The sequence below is a fragment of the Biomphalaria glabrata genome, chromosome 6 (assembly GCF_947242115.1).
Source record: "Biomphalaria glabrata chromosome 6, xgBioGlab47.1, whole genome shotgun sequence".
NCBI classification, from domain to species: Eukaryota; Metazoa; Mollusca; class Gastropoda; family Planorbidae; genus Biomphalaria; species Biomphalaria glabrata.
In genome coordinates this window covers 744,067-766,388 of record NC_074716.1, presented here as the reverse complement: position 1 = coordinate 766,388, position 22,322 = coordinate 744,067, and the positions used below count along the sequence as shown (strand labels likewise).

Genomic DNA, 22,322 nt, shown 5'->3' with positions numbered 1-22,322 from the left:
ACAATAAAAAACTTTTAGAATTGTGTATTAATTATTCCTTTGGTTGTGTGTGCTACCAGGTTCCATTCATGAACTTGGAACCAGAGGAGGTGACCTCCACCACTATGAAATACCTGAAGACGGTTCAGATTTTATTTTTTTTTTTATTTTTATAGCTTTTATATAGCGCTACTTTCATGCTTATAGCATGCTCAGAGCGCTTTTGGTCCAATCTCAGTTGTGGACCACTGGGGGGGAGGGGGTATCTAGGAGTTGGTTTTCCGTGCTGCCTTTAGGCGCTCAAGTAAACACAACTCTGCCCGAGTCGGGTGTCGAACTTCGAGCCCCCTTGTAGATAGCCAAGCCAAGCTCAAGCGCTCTTGGCCTCTCGACCACGCTTCCCAAAAAATTAAAAAAAAAAAAATAAAATTATCATGTCTAAATACAGAAAAACGTCACATGTGTATGCAATGTGAATAATAGGAATTAGAAATGATGCTAGAGATGCTAGAGAAAGGTCTACCACCCAATGATGTGGTCAGCATGTTGAAGAAGAAAGTTGAAGTTATGAAACAGAGAGTAGGTGTTTGTTTTCTGTTTATTAGAGGCGTAATTCCTCAATTAGGTTTGCTTCATTTAGATTTTTTAATTAACACATAAAATATTTTTGTCATGATACATTTAGATGTGAAGTTTTTAGCTATGTCACACTAGGTTTCGGGTATACTTTTGGATGTTTCCTTTGTTGTTATCACAATATAAATTGTTTTAGAGTGTGTCTCAGTAGCATTTCAGTAGGAAGTAAAGTTATTGTTGACAGCTTGAGATTTTCAATGGTTTCATTGTCATAGCATGTTATTGGGTTTGGTAGGCCTTGGTGGCACCCATCTCTTCTCCCAAAACCAATTATTTCTTGAGGCTTTCTCCAGACAATGGAAAGTATTACATGACTAATCCACTCATCCCTTGTTTAAGGTTGATGCTGGTTTTGATCTCCCCTTGGTATTTGATTTTCCTTTAGCCTGCCATATCTGGGGGGCATTCTTCTACTAGAAAAAAATTTCAGTAATGCCATATGAAGTTCGTAAATAATTCAGAATACTTACAACACAATTTGGGAAAAGAGAGGTGCAGGAGGAAGCGTCTTAATATCTATTGCAGACATAATTAAATAATTACATTCTACCCATACCCATGTGTCAATCTAGTCATGTAGACCAATACCCATGTGTCAATCTAGTCATGTAGACCAATACCCATGTGTCAATCTAGTCATGTAGACCAATACCCATGTGTCAATCTAGTCATGTAGACCTACATTTAGGAAGTTGTAGGACACATTCAAGCAGTCTTATAAATTTCACACATATTTGAGTTATTTAATTGGTCTATTAAAATTAAACATTGAAAATATAAAGTAAACAGTTGACTAAATATGAATAGTTTAATATTATGAAAGGGCGGAAGTTGATAGAACATATAGAATCAGAGAGTGATTGCAGGCTAGTGTAAGGTACAAAACAATAAAGTTCAATGAAATTTAAATGCAAATTTCTTTTTGATAAGACTTCCAAAATTTGAACAGCACAATTAAAATTTAAAGTTTTTTTTTCTTCTCATTACAAAAGTGGTGTGTTAACTAGACTGTTGGTAAATTGTACAATTCTTAAATTCATTTTATTCTTACTCTTGAAAAATGGTCGAGCAAAAACTTTTGTTATTGCATGTACTCACAGCTTCAGGTAATAACTGACATGAGAAACCCACATCTTAAAAAAAGGCACTGGGACTTGATCCAGGAAGCATTGAATTATAAATTTATCAAAGATGAGCCTCTAACACTTGGCCTGTTGATTGAGATTGATGCATTTGACAAGTCTGAAGAAATGATGGAGATAGCTGGCATGGCGTCCTCACAGGCAGCTCTGGAAGCCATTCTTAAAAAAGTAACTTAACACTAGTATTATAGATCTACCATTTTTGGTCATTTTTATTTAGATAATTCATTATTAAGATGAAAATTATCTTAGATTTTTAAGTGTTTTACATTTAGTCCAAATTCTAATCATGATTGTTTACTACTTCATAATTCTTATAGTAGGCTAATGAATGCATCATGATACTATTTTTAAAGCACCTTTGACAACCTTATTTTAACCACCCTTATTGACTTTTTTAAAAACCAACTTTGGTGACTTCATATACACCTTTTGGAGACCTTACTTTAGCAAGCACACTCTATGTTAAAGTTAGTGACTATGGTATTGATTAGTGTCACATTATTGTTTTATAGCTATCGTGACATGCACTAGTCAGGAATCACGTAATACAATGATTTATAGTGTTTATTATTTTTCACGTGGGAAACAAGGGTTCACAGTTGAATGGTGGGTAATAAGTCTCGTTCTGAGAGTTGACCACACGGTCAGAAATCAGTAGACGCCATGGACATAGTAGAAGATAGATGTTATAAGTATTTGAGGAATTCTCTTGGACTACATTATCAGTTTATGTGAAATATTACATGTGATTTCTTGATGGCTGAAATTTCCAGTATATTATGAACTGTTGTTTTATTTTAATAAATGTATATCTGTTACGTCGACTTGAATCAGTGAATTTTAATACATGTTGTGTTGTGCTAATTTAAGTAGACATACCCGACGACATGTAGAATATTACATTGAAAAAGATAAATTTACAATAAGTAATTCATTGTTTTGGTAAATTCCACTTAAAACAATAAGAAACTTATGTATCAATATCTTGCTCAGGTGGTGGATGCCTGGAAGCATGTGGAGTTCCCTGTACTGCCTTACAAAGATCAGAAAGATGTCTATATAATTGGGAGCACCGATGAGATTCAACAACTGTTAGATGATAGTAACATCAATATCCAGACCATTCAGTCATCAAGACATGTAGGTCCCATTAAAACCAAAGTGGAAGAATGGGCAGCTAGTCTCAGTTTATTTAATAAGACTTTGGTAAGTAGTTAGAAGTTTAGAATGTACACTTTGGTTTCTTATAGTTTTAATGTTTTTTGTTTGGTGTAATGCACAAATTGTAAGACAAATTTCCTTACGGATAGTAAAGATTATATATATGGCTCCTTTTGTCTCGAAAGGCAATGAATGCGCCCAAATGAGTCACTGGTTTTGGCTTAATCTTGAGACGGGGCAGAATCTGGTGTGGCTAATCAAACCAATTCTAGAACGGCAGACTTTGCCACAATTCGTACATGTGTATGCCTCTGATTTAGGGCTAGCAGACAGGGCAGCTTTCTTTTTATCCCTCTTGATTAAAGCCGCTTCAATTCTTTTGTTCTCAGCAAGGGTTGTCCCAGCACGCACAGTCTGTCTCCATGCACTCCGGTCTTTGGCTATGTTTTCCCACATACTTTCGCTGATGCCTGAGGCTCTCATGTCTCGCTTGCAGACATCTCTATATGTTAGTCTTGGGCGGCCCTTGGGTCTGACTCCTTCCACAAGCTCAGTAATAAGATATCTTTCGGGATTCTGCCATCTGGCATGCGGGTGACATGTCCGAGCCAGCGTAATCTTCTTTGTGTCAGGAGAGCATACATGCTGTTCATATTGGCCAATCTTAAAACTTCCTGATTGGAGACATGGTCCCTCCAAGAGATGCCCATTATGCGTCTCAGGCAGCGCAAGTGGAAACTATTCAATCTGTGCTCTTGGTACATGTATGTTGACCAGCTCTCACTGCCATAAAGGAGAGTGCTCACAACACAGGCGTTGTAGACTAGGATTTTGGTCGCTGTGGTCAATTTACCATTTTCCCAGAGACGCGCTTGGAGAGTTTTGCCAATGCTGTGGTAGCTTTTCCTATCCTTTTTGTCAGCTCGATGTCTAAGTCTAGGTTACTGACAATTGTTGAACCCAAGTAGGTAAATTCCTGCACCACTGAAAGGGTGTGGTTCCCAATTTGTATTATAGGTATTTCTGCGACGTCTTGTGCCAGGATTTCGGTCTTGGAGAGACTTATAGTAAGGCTAAACTCTTGACAAGCAGCTGCTAAGGCGTTCACTAGCTTCTGTAGACCTCCTTGTGAGTGAGATACGAGTGCCGCGTCATCGGCAAACAGCAGCTCCCTTATCAAGATATGACGCCTTTTCGTTTTGGCTTTAAGACGTGCCAGGTTAAAGAGCCTTCCATCGGATCTGCTATGGATGTATATTCCCTCTTCCAGGGATTTAAAAGCACTGGATAGTACGACTGAGAAGAAGATGCCAAATAGTGTAGGGGCCAGTACACATCCTTGTTTGACACCGCTCTTAATGGAGAATGGCCTGGAGGAAGAACTTTCAAACTGAACGGTGCCCTGCATATTTTCGTGAAAAGCTGACACTAGTTTTCTTAACTTATTTGGGCAGCCGATTCTCTCTAGTACAGCAAACAGACCGCTTCTGCTAACAAGGTCAAAGGCCTTGGTCAAATCAATAAATGCTATGAAGAGGGGCTGCTTTTGTTCTCTGCTCTTCTCCTGTAGCTGCCGAAGAGAGAAAATCATATCTGTTGTAGATCTACCTGCCCTAAAGCCACACTGCGACTCTGGATAAACACGATCTGCCAGGATCTGTAATCGCTTTAGTAATACTCTAGCAAAAGCCTTTTCGACTATGCTAAGCAGTGAGATGCCTCTGTAATTGTTACAATCAGAGCGGTCGCCTTTATTTTTATAAATTGTAACAATGTTGGAGTCTTTCAATTCCTGGGGGACCATTCCTTGTTCCCAGCACAAGCTTAGCAGTTCATGGAGTGGTTTGATTAGGGCATGTTTTCCAGCCTGAATTACTTCAGCAGGAATGCCATCTCCTCCGGGTGTTTTCCCATGTGCAAGCATGTCAATGGCAATGCTCAGCTCCTTTACTGAGATTATTATTATTATTATTCATAATGAAGTATTAAAAGTTTAGAAAGTCTTTCACTTTGTTGTTTCTCCCAAGGGTTCCTCCATCCAATGTTAAATATATATTTTATTAAGTTTCCTGCCCTGTATTAACCATGTTTGTTGCCTCTGTATATTTTTGGTTTTCCAGTTGATATTCAGAGGCCATGGTGGCTGATTGGTGAAACACTTGGCTTCTAAACCAAGAGGTCTCTGGTTCAAATCTTGGTGAAGACTGGGAATTTGAATTATGTATGATGCACCAGAGTCCACCCAACTCTAACTCATTTGTTGAGAAATGTAAAGAGAGTTGTTTGTTGTGCTGGTGACATGACACCCTCATTAAGTATTGAACAGAGAAACTGATGAACTTTATATCATCTGCTCTATAGATTGCAAGATCTGAAAGATCAATGTGTACACTTCCCTTAATCTAACTCAATGTTTTCCAAACTTTTTCATAAATGGACACTTTTACATTCTGAGTATTTAGAGGAACACTTTGCTTATTTTTTAAGAGAGGTTAGAGTTAGGCCTACTAGTTAATTATTCCAGTAGTTCATGGAACACCTATTCAGACCTCGTAGAACACATTTGGGAAACACTGATATAACTCTTCAATCCCGTCCTCTTTTTCTTTTTTTTTTTTTTTTGAATTGCTTTCCAACTATGTTATTGTTATTTTTATACCTTCTTACATACAATTTAAATCCTGTTTATTTTCTTAAAATATTAAGGTCCTATTTTTTTCAATTGCTTTTTGTCTATTTCAACACCTCTTACCTCCGTTAGAGAGGCGTGTGCTGACGTGTGGGCAGCCCAGCACTCGCAAATTTACCGCCCAGGCTTTCCCCCAGCAATGGAGAGGTCACTCCATCTCTGACAGTAATGTCTTTGAAAAAAGTCAAGGATTGGCCTCTTTAGTCACACAAGAAGATGCGAATGGAAAAGATCGTTTCTCGAGACGTAAAATGCCACAGACCTCCATTACAGTTTAAATCCATTTAAACTGTCTTTTATTCTATCAAACTTTTTGCTACCCAATTTTATCCCAATTCATTATACTACTATCCTAGATCCTTGTTCCATGGATTGCAGTTTCTTTCCCCTGTCTTTAATTGTGCCATCTCATTATGAAATAGATTTATTTTCCAGGAATCATGGATCAACTGTCAGAGGACATGGCTATATTTAGAATCAATTTTTAGTGCCCCTGATATTCAGAGGCAGCTTCCAGTGGAGGCCAAACTGTTTGTTGAAGTTGACAGATCTTACAAGGAAATTATGAGGAGAGTAAAGAAAACTCCTCTAGCTATACGTAATGGAACACAGCCAGGTTTGTTTTCAGTTCAATTTTTACTTCTTAGCCCTACATAATAAATATTTATTTCATTGATATAAAAAGCTATGGTAATATTTACATTGTATATATATATATATTACTGATTATGATTATGGCTCTTAATCTTCAAGTTCATTATTGTAGTGCAACCATTTAAATTGTAGAGCAAGTATCAAAATGTAGGAACAGGGTTTGAGAAATCTGTTGTCTGATTCTATTGAAGGTGTCAAAATGTCATTACATTTTTTTTTTTTTCTATTTCAGTAACTTTAGGAAGTATTTGAACAAAACATAAACAAATATTTAAATGAAACATTTCTACATTAAAAGTAATGAAATCTTTACAGGTCTCTGGGAAACATTTGAATATAACAATGAATTATTGGATAAAATTCTGAAATGTCTTGAAGCCTACCTGGAAACAAAGCGTGTTACATTTCCAAGACAAGATTTAAGCTTAGCTATATACAGAAATTATTGTTAAGCTTTAGGTTAGATTACATGCACTAATAGAATCAATGACTTGGTTAATGCTCTAATTAACATAACCTAACGCTAACATGAATGATTAAGTTAACACATAGGTACAAACAGTACACTAAAATCTTTATTTAAAGAAATGTCTCTTCTTTATGTCAAGAAATTTTCTTCAAAAAAACAATCACTTAGCTTAAGATTTATTTTAGAGTATTCACAAGCAATTTAAATTTTGAATCTTTTTTCCCAAATAGAATGCTTCCTTTGCTTTATAATTTAAATAATTTTTTGGTCCAATTTTCTCATTTAAACAAAATTTAGAAAATGCAGAATATTAAAAAAACAACACCTTTGGGAGCTTTGAGTTACCTATAGATGTAATAGCTAAGAAAGTGAGCTAGTGTTTTTTTTTAGAAGAGATTAGATTGTATTTTTGTCCATATAATATTTGTAGACGGCATAAATTTCTGTCTCTTCTAAGGTTCTACTTTCTCTCCAATGATGAACTACTTGAGATACTTGCACAGACTCAAAACCCATTGGCTGTGCAACCACATTTACGTAAATGTTTTGATGCTATACACAGACTAGAGTTTGCTGTGGTTGAGGGACTTCCACCTGGTATATTTATAGTAGCTTAATAGTGTCTTCATATTTTCCAACTTGAAAAAGCTTGAAAAAAATACAAGTAAGTTATTAAATTTATTTTTTAATTGCAGAGGAGGAGATTCAATTTACAAATGACATATTAAGCATGATATCACCAGAAGGAGAGAAAATTGGATTGGGTAAAGTAAGTAGCTTCTTTTTTTTTTGTTTAGGATTTTATGGCTTAGGAATTACACATACTTTTTATTAAAACATAGATCTGTTACAGAAACTGATTAGCTTTATATTTAATAATGTGGCCAAAGACAGGTGCAGAAGACAAAAAGAAAACTTAAATAAACCCAGGCTTTGTCTGCATTAGATTTGGCAAAATATGCAGGTCAATATTGGGTTTGCAAAGTCATGAGAACCACTGTGTTCACCCTGAATCTTCAGAATCAAAGACATTGCCATTAAATACATTTTATTATGGACTCTGTAAAGAACTACTTAACAAAAAATTGAGAGTTATGTTTTGTCATTGTAAAATGTAATGTGATTGTGACCTTAAACATTATATTTTCTTTCTACTAAATGCAACTATAAGCCTACTAATATTGGTATTAGGGACAATAACAATGAGAATAAATTGAGGTTGTGGCTTCAAAATCAAACTTTGTCAATGACTCAACAAAGCAGAGTCTAACGTAAAGAAGAAATGTATACCCCAAATTATGGAAATAGTCTACATTATGGAACAAATCTTTTTTTTTTTACCTACAATTCATTTTTTTTTTATAGGGCTTGAAGGCAAGAGGTAATGTCGAAGATTGGCTTGGAAAAGTGGAAGAAGCCATGTTGGCCAGCATACGACGATTGTGCAAAAAGTCAATCAAAGACTATGAGACAATGTCATTTCTTTCTTGGATTATGTCCAATGCTTCACAAGTAAGAAAATAACTTTTGTATGTCATTTTATTTGGTGTTAGCTTGAGAAAAGTATTAGAATTTCTCCATTCAATTAGTTTGAATGCAGAAATGATGGGTACTATTACTATTCTTTTGAAAACAATTTTATTATTATGTCTATATAATAGAATGCCCTTTTTTTAATCTATGCTATAAAATAAGATATTTTTTAGGTTTCACAGCTTTGTCTAGTTTATCAAGAGAAGTTCAACATTTTTTAACTTGACAGTTAGTTACACTACCATTAAAGACACCTTTGTTCTGTCTCTGCCATGCTGCAGGAATTTAAGTTTAGGCTTTAACTAATAATCTTCATTTTGGAAAAAATGTCTGATACATTTAAAACAAATCAAAAGCAGTTGGACAAAATTGGTGTGATGTTTGGCTGAGAGGCCAAAACCACTGAGCTATGGCTTGGCCACCAATCAATGGGGACTCAAGTTTGAATCTGGACTTAAGCAGAGCTATGTTTGCTGAGTGCATAAAAGCAGGAGGGAAACTTGTTTCTATGCCCCCCCTCTCCACTGGTCCACAAAAGAGATTGGGCCATAGTACATTGAGCATGCAATAAACATGAAAGCAATAACAAAAAGTATTGATTCTCAGAAAAATCTTTGACATAAAGGACAAATTATAAACTAGGAGGGCTAATTATAAATTAATAGGACACTAGATGTTGGTACATTAAATAATAGAGTACAAAGACACATAATTAACTATTTGGACAAATAATGGACTGTTAGAACAAATTTAATTTGTGAAATTATAAACAAGTAGAAGAATATAGGTACTAGCAATTCAAATTATAGAAAAGCAGAATAAATGTTTCATTATTTGGACAAGCTATTAGGTGACTGGGCTAAGTTATAAGTTATTAGGACAAGCTATTAGGTGACTGGGCAAAGTTATAAGTTATTAGGACAAGCTATTAGGTGACTGTGCTAAGTTATAAGTTATTAGGACAAGCTATTAGGCGAATGGGCTAAGTTATAAGACTGTCAAGAAAAGAACAAACAAAGACAAGTAAGATAATTAATCTCATATTGACCTCAGACTTTTGTATATAACAGAGCTAACCCATTTTAGTATTGCTCTTAATTGAATATCAAATTTGTATTTAGGTTGTTCTAACTATATGTCAAATGATGTGGACCCGTGATGTCACAGCTATTCTTAGAGACTCTCGAACAGTTATCAGGGGAATGAGGGACTTTGAACAAAGAAGCTTTACAGTAAAAAATTTTTATTTGATTTTATATTTCACAAAACTTATCTTTTCTACCATTATGTATCAGCACTTAAAATGTATCAGTAATTTCAAAGTGACTTTCTATCAATCTATCAACAGGAGTTAAATCTTCTAGCTGGGGCAGTGAGAGGAGAACTTCCTAAACTGGCACGAGCTACACTCTGCGCTCTTATTACAATCAATGTTCATGCACGGGACATAATTTCAGAAATGGTGAAAAAACAGGTCAGACATTTTAGACAGTAAACTGAAAATGTTTCAACACCTACAATCAACACACATTCTGTCTCTCATCTCCTACTTCTTTCATCAGCTTCTTTTACCAACTGTAGAAATCTGAATTTAGCAGCAACAGTTCTCTGTCAATACAAACATGGGCACACACTCCATAACATACATGTTTAATAGTTTTTAGTTAGCTCAGTGCAATGGAATCTATATTTCATTTAAAATGGGGGGGGGAGAGGATCTGTGAAGAGTGGCGGAAAAGCTTAAACTGCTGTGCTATCCATCAAAGGGGCTCAAGCTCATAACCCGACTAAGATCTGAGTTGTGTTTGCTGGGTTCCTGAAGGCAGCACAGAAATTTCTCACAGATAGCCCATACTCTCACAAAAAAAGAGATTGGACCATAGCGCACTACCATAAGCATGAATAATGAAGCTACAAACCAGCCTAAATCTCATTCATTCTCCTGACCTGAACTGAGATTGTCAAGATCTTACTACCCTATTTATTAGACCATCATTTTATCACTTGGCCATCTTATCTAAAATACAAATGTCAATTTTTAAAAATTTTTTAAATTAACTCCAAACATCTGACCCTCATCAAATATCAATGCCAGTAAAGAATTCTTTTAATTATTTTCAGAACTTTGATCCGCATTCGTTTATCAAAGATCCTTTACTGTTTGGTAATTTCATGAAGATGGGATGCCCACCAGAAGAGAAATTTTATGAGGATATATCTGACATGAACAAACTTCAACATGTTTTAGGGGAGGTAACAAACTGCTATTTAATGATTTCTAAAATTTATATTTTGTAATGAAAATTTCATATGAAAATAACAAAATAGAACAATAAAGTTCTAGACATTTGGAAACTTAGTTTTATACTTCAAATAGTTACATAGGTATAATGTTTTTAACCATTTCAAAAGTTATCATCAAGCACTTCATAGTCTAACCTCTATATTTTATTAAATCATCTAAATTAAAATACATCTTATATAGAACTCTACAAAGCTTTTAATACTTACTTATGTAGAAATTCCTTCTGTTTGAGACAGTATCTAGATGACCTTAACCTTACATCACCTAAAGAAATGCGTCTTGTGTTCTTTATGGATGCAATGGAACATATTACTCGACTAGTCAGGATGATTCAACAAGAAAGAGGCAATGCCTTATTGGTTGGAGTGGGAGGAACAGGAAAACAGTCATTAACAAGGTTCAATATTTAAATATCTATAATATTTTTACCAGATTGTTGAGTTAAAATAATCAGTTTTTTACAGTTTTAAAAGAACATTTATATATACTAGTAGATAAAAACACACCTAAGTATGTGATTTTTTTTTTTTGTGTGCAGATTGTCTGCCCACATGTGTAACTATCGCTGCTTCCAGATTGAGCTCTTTCGAGGCTATGACTATTCTTCATTCCACGATGACCTGAAAAAATTGTATGATACAGCAGGCATTCAAAATAAACCCACAATTTTTTTATTTACTGATACACAGGTTGGCAAAAGAGTTTATATATATATATATATATATATATATATATATATATATATATATATATATAGAGAGAGAGAGAGAGAGAGAGAGAGAGAGAGAGATACATATGTATGTATGTGAATATCTGTGTGATCATGTGTGTTTGTCAAACTATGTATGTGAATATCTGTGGGATCATGTGTGTTTGTCAAACTGTATGTATGTGAATATCTGTGGGATCATGTGTGTTTGTCAAACTGTATGTATGTGAATATCTGTGGGATCATGTGTGTTTGTCAAACTGTATGTATGTGAATATCTGTGGGATCATGTGTGTTTGTCAAACTAATGTGATACATATTGATATTTGAAAAATCTAATACTGGTACTATACTATATGGCTCTTTCTATTTGAAAGACAATGGATAAGCCTGGATGCGTCATCGGTTTTAGTTTCTTCTTGAGACTGGGCAGAATCTGGTGTTATTAAACAAGCCAATTCTTGAGTGTCAAAGTTTGCCACAGTTAGTGTATATGAATGCACCTGTTATAGGGCTATGTGACAGGACAGCTTTCTTTATCATCTTTTTGTCTCTAGCTGCTTCATTCCTTTTGTTCTCAATGAGGTTTGTACCAGTATGCACAGTCTATCTTTATGCTGACCAATCTTGGGAGATGTTTGTACCAGTATGCACAGTCTACCTTCACGCTGTCCAATCTTGGGTGATGTTTGTACCAGTATGCACAGTCTATCTTCATGCTGTCCAATCTTGGGTGATGTTTGTACCAATATGCACAGTCTACCTTCACCCTGTCCAATCTTAGGTGATGTTTGTACCAGTATGTCCAATCTTGGGTGATTCTTCTCCCACATACTTTCATTGAAGCCTGTGATCATCAAATCTTGCTTGGTTAGTCTTGGGCATCCTTTGGGTATGACTCCATTATCTTTTACATAGTGGTTGGGCTTAGGAAACTTTCATTTGGCATGCAAGTGACATGTCCAAGCCAACTTTTTCTGTGACATAATATTATAGATATTGTGTGTATTGGCTAGTTTCAAAACTTCCTGATGGGAGACACAAACCCTGCAGGAAAAGGACATGATGTGTCACAGGCAGTGCAAGGGTAAACTGTTTAATCTATCCTTGTGATGTATGCATGTTGACCAGCTCTCACTACCATTAAGAAGAGTTCACACTATGCAGCTTTTTTGGTCGCTGTGGTCAGTTTGGTATTTTCCCAGACATAATTAGAGAGTCTTGCCACTGCTGCAGAAGCTTTTTCTTGTGCAAGACTTGAGTCTTGGCGAGACTTATTGTAAGTCTGAACCCTTGACATGCAACTGCCAGAGCATTTACTAGTTTTTGTGATCTTTCTTGTGAATGATAGTTGTGCACCTTATTGTCACTGAACAGCAGTCCCTGATCAGGATATGCAGTTTCTTCATTTTGATGATAAGTCAAGACAGGTTAAAAAGCCATTGGATCTACTGTAGATAAAAGTAGATTGGTGTAAAATGTCTATTTGATCAGTTTCATAGTCATAAATATTTGATATTTAAATTACCTAAAAATTGTATATTGCATACACAAATATTCATTTTATGCCTATACTGAGATCATTAAAGGTAACAAACATTTTTAAAATCATTAGATCTATATGAAAACTTGATTTGTAAAATCCTGTATAGAACTATGCATATAGTACTTATTTTAATTAATTAGTCCATATTATTATGTCTTATTAAATATTTAGTGTTTATGCACTTTCTTTTTTTTTTCAATTAGAAACAATAGAATCTACATTTTAACTAGTTTTAGAAATTGTTTTTTCTTGCAATGCAACCCTTCTCCCATCCTCTTGGAATTTTTTCCAAAACAAAGCAATCCATTATCTTGAAGCCTTTCTCAGTACAATTACCTTTGACTATCTGTGTCTTGCCTTTATGGGTGTCCACTTAATTTGTTTAGATAACATTCCTTTACAAGTAGGTCACAATGATCCCCTCTAAATATGGCCACAACAAAATAACATCCACAAAACTTGTCTTACAAAAGATGGTGGTCAAATGCCTTGTCATCAATGTTTCCCTTGCACTAATTTCAATATAATTGACCATAAACATCAATAATCATACATGTGCACCACTGCTCAATAGTTTTTTAATGTGCTAGCTATACTACAACATAAAGACAGAAAAAAATATGTGAGTTTTGTCATCTTACAGATTGTGGTAGAAGAATTTCTAGAAGATATTAACAACATGCTGAACTCTGGAGAAGTTCCAAACTTGTTTGAACCTGACGAGTATGAGAGGTTGATAATAGGCTGCAGACCAGGTGCTAAAGAGGCAGGAATTCCTGAAGGAAATAGAGATGCAATTTATGACTATTGTATCCATTGTGTCAGGTACAGTTGACATTATTGTTTTAACCGTCAGGCACTTATGACCTTACTATATTTCATGTATAAATGACTCTAGACCTAACTGTATCCAGTGTGTCAGGTACAGTTGACATTATTGTTTTTAACCGTCAGGCACTTATGACCTTACTATATTTCATGTATAAATGACTCTAGACCTAACTGCATCCAGTGTGTCAGGTACAGTTGACATTATTGTTTTTAACCGTCAGGCACTTTTGACCTTACTATATTTCATGTATAAATGACTCTAGACCTAACTGTATCCAGTGTGTCAGGTATGTTTGAACTTTGAACTTGTACCTGGTCATTTGACTTTTCTTTATCCATTTTTCACGTTCATTTGACTTCTCAATGTTCCCTTATAACAGGTTCATTTGGCTTATTGTATTCACAGTCAGGTACATGTAGCTTTTGTTTGCATTCAGTGTGTCAGATAAGTATCCAACATATCATGGCTAATGAAACCAAAAATTGTTCAATCCTTTACCTTTGGAAACTGCCTTGTTCATTTGAATGTGTGGGTGTAGGATATCTAGCACCTGTTCATAGAAAGTCATTAATTCATTGTCATCATGTTCAGAGAATTGTGCTTGAATTGTGTCACTTGACTGGTGTGTAGCATTACATACATATGGTCATCTTCACCTTACCCTGTCATTTAGTCTGTCTGACTGTTGGGGCACCATAAACATCATGTTCAGAGAATTGTGCTTGTCACTTGACTGGTGTGTAGCATTACATACATATGGTCATCTTCACCTTACCCTGTCATTTAGTCTGTCTGACTGTTGGGGCACCATAAACATCATGTTCAGAGAATTGTGCTTGTCACTTGACTGGTGTGTAGCATTACATACATATGGTCATCTTCACCTTACCCTGTCATTTAGTCTGTCTGACTGTTGGGGCACCATAAACATCTGTTCAGAGAATTGTGCTTGTCACTTGACTGGTGTGTAGCATTACATACATATGGTCATCTTCACCTTACCCTGTCATTTAGTCTGTCTGACTGTTGGGGCACCATAAACATCTGTTCAGAGAATTGTGCTTGTCACTTGACTGGTGTGTAGCACTACATACATATGGTCATCTTCACCTTACCCTGTCATTCAGTCTGTCTGACTGTTGGGGCACCATAAACATCTGTTCAGAGAATTGTGCTTGTCACTTGACTGTTGTGTAGCACTACATACATATGGTCATCTTCACCTTACCCTGTCATTCAGTCTGTCTGACTGTTGGGGCACCATAAACATATGTTCAGAGAATTGTGCTTGTCACTTGACTGGTGTGTAGCATTACATACATATGGTCATCTTGTTTGTTTGTTTGTTTAAAATGTTTTACATGTTTCGGATGTTCCTTCAGAGTTGAAGATAGTTTACTTCCTAGTCCAAACCTCCCGCAGGACGACGGGGGATGGGAGCGGGCAGGGTTTGAACCCTCGACCGTCGATGAATCCGAACGACAGTCCAGTGCACAAACCGCACGACCAGGCAGCCATCCTTCACCATACCCTGTCATTTAGTCCGTCGGACTGTTGGGGCACCATAAACATCTGTTCAGAGAATTGTGCTTGTCACTTGACTGGTGTGTAGCACTACATACATATGATCATCTTCACCTTACCCTGTCATTCAGTCTGTTGAACTGTTGGGGCACCATAAACATCTGTTGACAGTTTTTCTCCATTTCTCTCTATCAGGATTAGAGTTTCTTCCGTAGACAGCCCCATCCATTCCTTAATGTTGTCCTCCCTATCCTTTCCTTTTTACACCACCTTCTTTATTTCCCTGGTACTGTTACCTGCAGACAAGTTCTTGCGAGCCCTGAGAATCTCACTGTACAGTCTTAACTTGTGTTTTTAATAGTGGTCAGAAGGTCATCATGGGGCTTGATTGCCATTGCAAATTATAATCCTGTTTTGGATTTCCAAGATTTCCAAGAAAATATAATCTTTGTATGTGATACAAGTTAACAACTTGTGCATGCATAGGTAAATATATATTTGACGAATGAACAGTCACAGTAAAAGTTAAAAGTTAGGATGGCTGCCTGGTCGTGCGGTTTGCGCGCTGGACTGTCGTTCGGAATTATAGACGGTCGAGGGTTCAAACCCTGCCCGCTCCCATCCCCCGTCATCCTGCGGGAGGTTTGGACTAGGAAGTAAACTATCTTCAACTCTGAAGGAACATCCGAAACATGTAAAACATTATTTTACAAAATAAAAAAAAAGTAAGACAAGATGATTAGAAGGCACTCAAGAATGAACTATTAGTTGCAGATTGGTTGAGAGCAATTAAAGTGAATTAAGAGTATAGATATCATGTTGTGATAGAGTCAACACTGTTAGCCCTTAGATCTTCATTTGGACATTCTTAAAAAGAAAACAAAAGCTGAGATTACAAAGGTGTTAAGGTCTAAAATTAATGTGCATAACTAGATTAACAAGGAATATCTGTAGACTGATAAGATACAAAAATTATTTTGATGGTTATGAAGAAAACTTTTCAGAGAAATAAATTCTTTAAGACTCTGTACTGTAATATTTTAATCCAGACATAATAAATTTGTTTAATATTATTTTCTGTAAAGATGCCCTTTAAATTTAATTGCACTTTATCGGTCTGTATTTTTTCCAGAAATAATCTGCACATAGTATTGTGCATGTCTCCGGTGGGCTCTGCCTTTCGATCAAGATGCCGGATGTTTCCATCTTTGGTCAACTGTTGCACCATAGACTGGTTCATTGAATGGCCGAAAGAAGCTCTTTTAGGAGTGGCACAGTCTTTCTTCAAAACCGTATCTTTAGGATGTTCAGATGAAATCAAAGTAAGTCTTACACTAAATTATTATTTTATTGAGCATTAGAAAGAAAATGTGATTCTCAAATATCTATGATCATTAACACTTCAATTGAAAAACTTGACTTGCATTTTTCTAGAAACTACCACTTAAAAAATATGAAGCAAACTAATCTTCAAACAAATAATGTTTACTATTTAAGTAAACAAACAAAACTCAATAGTTAAAATTGTTCTTAAAAAAATATTAATATTGACACTTAATACAAATAGACATACAAGAAATGTTTAATTTAGAGCAAAACAAATTTGAATATTTTGAAGCAAAATATTTTGTCAACAAGTTACAATTAAGTGTAGCATCTGAACCATTACAACAAGAAAGTTCTTATTCATTTTACATTGGTGTTTTATCAAAAGGACTTGATTACATAGGTTTGACATTGCTATTTTATTGCCCTAAACACATATTATATAGAGGTTCCTCTTTCTGAACTTGTGATCTATGGAGTCAGATGAATAAAACTTGTGTTGCCTGATCAAGAAGTATTTACTCCAGACTGTCATCTTGATGGTCCCGGGTTCAAACTCTGCCCACTGGCTTCCCCTGTCAACCTGAAGGAGGTGGGGGCTAGGAAATAAGGATATTCTATTTTGAAGTAACATCTGAAACATATTAAACAAACAAAGCTTATCTGTTTCTATAACCAAAGGTTAACTAGGGTGTCACGTGGCCAGCACAATGCCAACTGCCTTTTCTTTACCTATCATATATCAGGTACCCATTAGAGTAGGTGCACTCAGGGGCATCCAAAATTCATATATCAGGTACCCATTAGAGTAGGTGCACTCAGGGGCATCTAAAAATCATATATCAGGTACCCATTAAAGTTGGGTGCACTCAGGGGCCTCCAAAAAATCTCAAAATTAAAACTCCAAGTCTTCACTGATTTTCAAACTTGAATCCCTCTCATCAGTTTGAAGCCAAGTGCTTCATCACTTGACTATCATGTCCCACAAATTTTGTAATAGTTTGAGTATTTCATTTACAGGACAATGTATCTAAAATGTGTGTAGAAATTCATATGAGTGTTACAGAAATGTCAGAGATTCTTCACCAAGCTAAAGCGTCGTTACTACACCACACCCACTTCCTACCTTGAGCTGATCAACCTGTACATTACCATGGTACAAGAGAAAACAAGGTACACTAATTTCTTCTAAATAAATATAATTTGAAAGAAGTGATCATAAATTGCACTTCCTATTAAATCCTAGAATAGAAACTACCTTCTATTGTTCTAATATTTCAAAATAAAAATGTCAGTTCTTCCTTATAAATATTTTTTTATTAAATAAAGCCAGACTTATTTCACATTTTTGGATGTTATTATTGAAAAAAAAAAACATTTATCTTGGATTGTACTAAATCTTGCTCTTCCTTTTCGACCATTGCACAAATCTATCCTTTTCGACCATTGCACAAATCTATCCTTTTCAGAGAGACTCTTCTCAGCCCTTTAATCTTTCTCTATTTTTTTATCCTTAAAGTAATGTTCTTTTGCTTGACTTTGACATGAGTATATATTATTGGTTTAGAATAAGTTATTAGATTTGTCAAAAGAGGTTAGTTAAAAATAGCTAAGTTGTAGTAGAGCTGATGGCTGTAAATATAGTAAGCTAAATCTGGATATAACGGAAGTTTGATCTTTCTATCTAAGTTATGACTGTCACTAAATGGTTCATCTCCTTGGTTCTGGATGCACTGATATATATTGCTGGTGGCTAATTCTTAATGCTTATCCTAATTTAGTCATTTTTTGTGCTACTATTCTATAGTGCAGTTGCAGGTCACAGCTGGGACTGTGTAGCCATGTAAAATTTTGTACTCCTCATTAATCTTTGGACTCAAAGAAAAAGCCTTACTATTATTATAGTGTAGTTGTATTAAAAAGGGATAGTTCAAATGGTATCATTATAAGTGTCCACAGACATCAATTAGTTTTTTAGACATATTTTAAAGCTAGGATTATCTTTAGTCATAATAAAAGTAATATATTTGTTACTCAGACATCTTATAATGTAAGCACAAATCAGGATCAACTAAAGAATACTAACGTATTAGATTAGGCTGTAGAAAATGTTAATAGCTTTACTCATTGTCGCTGCCTGGTTCTGGTTGTAGGCGTGACGACGCGAATGTGTCCGAGTGTTGTAGATATTGCTGTAATGTTCTTTAATTAAGTACTTTCTCATACGCACTAGATTTGCAGGTGCGTGAGTACACTAGCGTACTGAACTCTCCAAGCACAAACGTTCTGAATTATTAATAAACGCTCTTGTAGCAGACAAGAATTTTATTACATATAAGATATAGATCACAAAAGATATTGGTGACTTCAGCCATCACAAAATATAAACCAATAAAATACTGGCTGCTCATGCCATGTAGAATAAGTAATCACATCAACGAAATGTTCACAATATAAGTCCGAAGAAATCTCTTAAGTTAACACTAGATCAAGTTGGTTATAGTACACGTTACAGACAGAGAAAATTATATTACAGCCACTCTCTGCTGGAGTTCTTCACTAACTGATTAATATTGACCCTTATTTTTGAGTCCCTTAAACTTATTCTCGTGTTCTCAGCACGGAATATTACAATAGGTGACTGAGTGTCACTTCATGTCACAGAGGTTCTAAAACTGGACTGTGACACTCATGTTGGTTTATTTAATATGCTTCTGTTGCATATATTTCTTGTAGTAATATTAAGACTGCTCGTGAGAGAGTAGCTAATGGACTTTCCAAACTGTTTTCAACCAGTGATTTGGTTGACAATATGAAGAAAGAACTTGTTGCCTTAGAGCCTGAACTTTAACAGAAGTCTGCTGACACTGCTGCCTTGATGGAAAGACTTAAAATAGATCAAGAGAAAGCTAATGTTGTAAGATGACATGTGGAAATAGGACGTTTCTATTTATAACATAATGCATTATTTTTGTGCATTCATCATTCAATTATCTTAACTATTTAATTTTTGAAGTTGGGACAAGTAATGTTGTATGAGTTCAAGTTTCATTGAATGATGGAATTTTAATAAATGATCATCAGGTGTATGGGAGTATTGGTAATTATTAAGAAAGTATAGGATGATTGCTGTCAAATTCTTATTTAGCTTTAGAAAAAAAAATATATGTATATATGTTCAAAGAGAGACAGAAATGAACTTTATATTATTACTATATTTGAAATAGGATTACAAAACTTGACTAAAGAAGTCAGAATGTTAATAAAGTTTACTTTAAAGAAACAATCATGTCAAAATATAATTTGTACTTTAAACTTACTGATTTTTAGTAGTAATATAGTATTGATGTTCCTTTTTAAATGTGGTCGCTAAGAAAATAAAATTGTACATAGGTCATTGTTTACTAATTGTACTTTTTAATGATACATTTGATGAACTAAAAGCTGTTTTGGCAATTAGTATTTTAAAAAAAAAGAACAAGCAATGGCTGAATAGTACCTAACACAACAAAATGCAAATGTACCTGATTCAATCAATAGATATAAAAGGGGTGACACTATTATGTAGATAAATTATAGTTGAGGTCTGAAGCCCTATGACTTTGTTCGGACTATTTATTGTTTGATTTGTAGGAAATAAGAAGAAAACAAATCTCTGCTTTTTTGTATATTATATTGAAATTCAAGGGCTATTAAAATTACTGTTCTTGTTTCAAATACCTGAAAAGTCAGCACCTCTAGACCATGAAAACATCACCTTCACTTATCCCTTAGCCTGTTCAACTGCTGGGACACTACACATGATCTGTAGACCATTTTCCTTTGTCTTTTGCCTTAAGTAGAATCTCTTCCAGTGACGGGGTTGTCCACTCTTTGATGTTGTCTTCCATTCACTTTCTTTGCCTTTTCTTCTTTTTCCTGGTATTGTTCCCTGAACAATTGCAGTGTAATAAAATTCACTGATAATAACAATTAAAAGTTGAGTGATTATTAAAGTTAATATCTGATGTAGAAACCAGTCAACATTTAAGAACATAAGACCTCCATCAGTATTTCAATGCACTAATGAGATTCTAGGCTGCTTTTGATCTATCTATTACTTTGTTCTGATTAGGCTCAGAAATTGCTGCTGTGGATTGTTTCAAACCTCTAATCAATATGAAATATTTAATATGTATGGATAACAGTTTCTTTCAATTTATCAATCAGGTTCAGAAACAGGTGGCTATCGATGAAGCCAAAGCGAAAACAACTGCTGAAGAAACTCAGGCTATAGCAGATGATGCTCAGCGAGACTTGAACGAGGCGCTACCTGCGCTGGAAGTTGCAGAGAAAGTAAAACATTTTTTATAAATTACAGACACTCTTTCTAAACAGAAGAGAGTTATAGATTAAGCATATCCATTTGTTAATCTAGTCATGTAAGTTAATAACAGACTTAAACTCACCTAAGTCTTGATTGTCCTGGATGATTCAGGCAACATGTTCCTTGCTGCAATAGCAATAGGGAAGAAACACTTGTACCAATTGTCCTACCAGATGGAATAAGAAATGTTACTTGTTACTTTATCTTTGTGTCTTTTGGAGTATTTCATTAGGTTGTGCTTTTGTATTTTTAAGTTATGGTTGAGTGTTTTATATATTATTATTCCATCCCATCCCAGTGGCGCTACAGCTCTGGCCTACTTCAACACATCCTTCCATTCAGATCTCTCCTGGGCCTTTCGTCTCCACGCTCTAACCCCAAATTGTTGCAAATCTGCTTCCACATCATCAATCCATCGCATTCGGGGTCTGCCTTTGGGTCGCCTGCCTTTTGTTTTTTGCCTGTATACGATTTTCGCTTCTCTGTTATCTGACATTCTTTCAAGGTGACCTGCCCAACGTAGTCTTTTCTTTTTATTTTGGTCACTATTGGTGGGTCTTCATACAATTGATATATCTCATGGTTAGTGCGTGTCATCCACCCTGTTTCATCTTGTATGGCACCATAGATTTTCCTAAGAATTTTTGTTCCCAAGTATTAAGTAAATGTTCAGATGTCTTAGTCTGTGTCCAGGTCTCACTTCCATGCATTGCTGCTGGTCTTATTATGGTTTTGTATATTATTTTCTTGGTTTTCCTTGAAATATGTATTATTATTACTTTACTTTTTTATCTTCTGTCTTTCACAAAGTGTCATTACATGACAAGGTGGTAGTTCCTTCTCTGTCATTGAAAAATGATCTCATTTTCTTTTAACTCAAAGACTGCTATGGAAGATTATCTTCATTTTGAAAAACAAGCCACACACATGGCATGAAAAGGTTGGGTATCTTGAGAGTTGCCCACTTTGATAAAAAAAAATTTTGTAAGAATGTTCTTTACTGATGACCATAATCTCCTTGTCTTCATTCTCATAATACTGCCATACACAACTTCATGCCATGAGGTGTAATAATAAATAGCATTTCACAGTCATGAATGTCAATTTCATTTTCTTTGTGGGATCTCTTTGAGAGTTGCCTATATATCACTTGCGAGCACTTTCCAGCTCACAGCTCCACATAAAATGTCATTTGGGGAGGCAGTTTTCAGGCAAAATAACTACATGTTCAACCCATCATAGTTCTGACCTTTTTGCTGTAGGATGAATGTGACAGCTGTAAGATCTTCAAATCTCATATGTAGTCAAACATTTTTTCCTGGTAATGTTCTTAGGCATCAGAGATGGGAGGAGTTCAGCTTTTTGATGTGACTGGAACATAAGGTCCTGGAATCTGAAGCATAGCAGGGTTACAGTATTGTCAATTTTTAATTTTGTAGAAGTGAATA

General features: G+C 35.3%; 1 pseudogene; it reads left to right on the top strand.

Annotated features, from left to right (window-relative positions):
* Positions 1 to 427: 427 nt before the first annotated feature.
* The window catches only part of LOC129926653 (dynein axonemal heavy chain 6-like), a 62,081-nt pseudogene continuing 40,186 nt past the window's right edge, over positions 428 to 22,322 (top strand).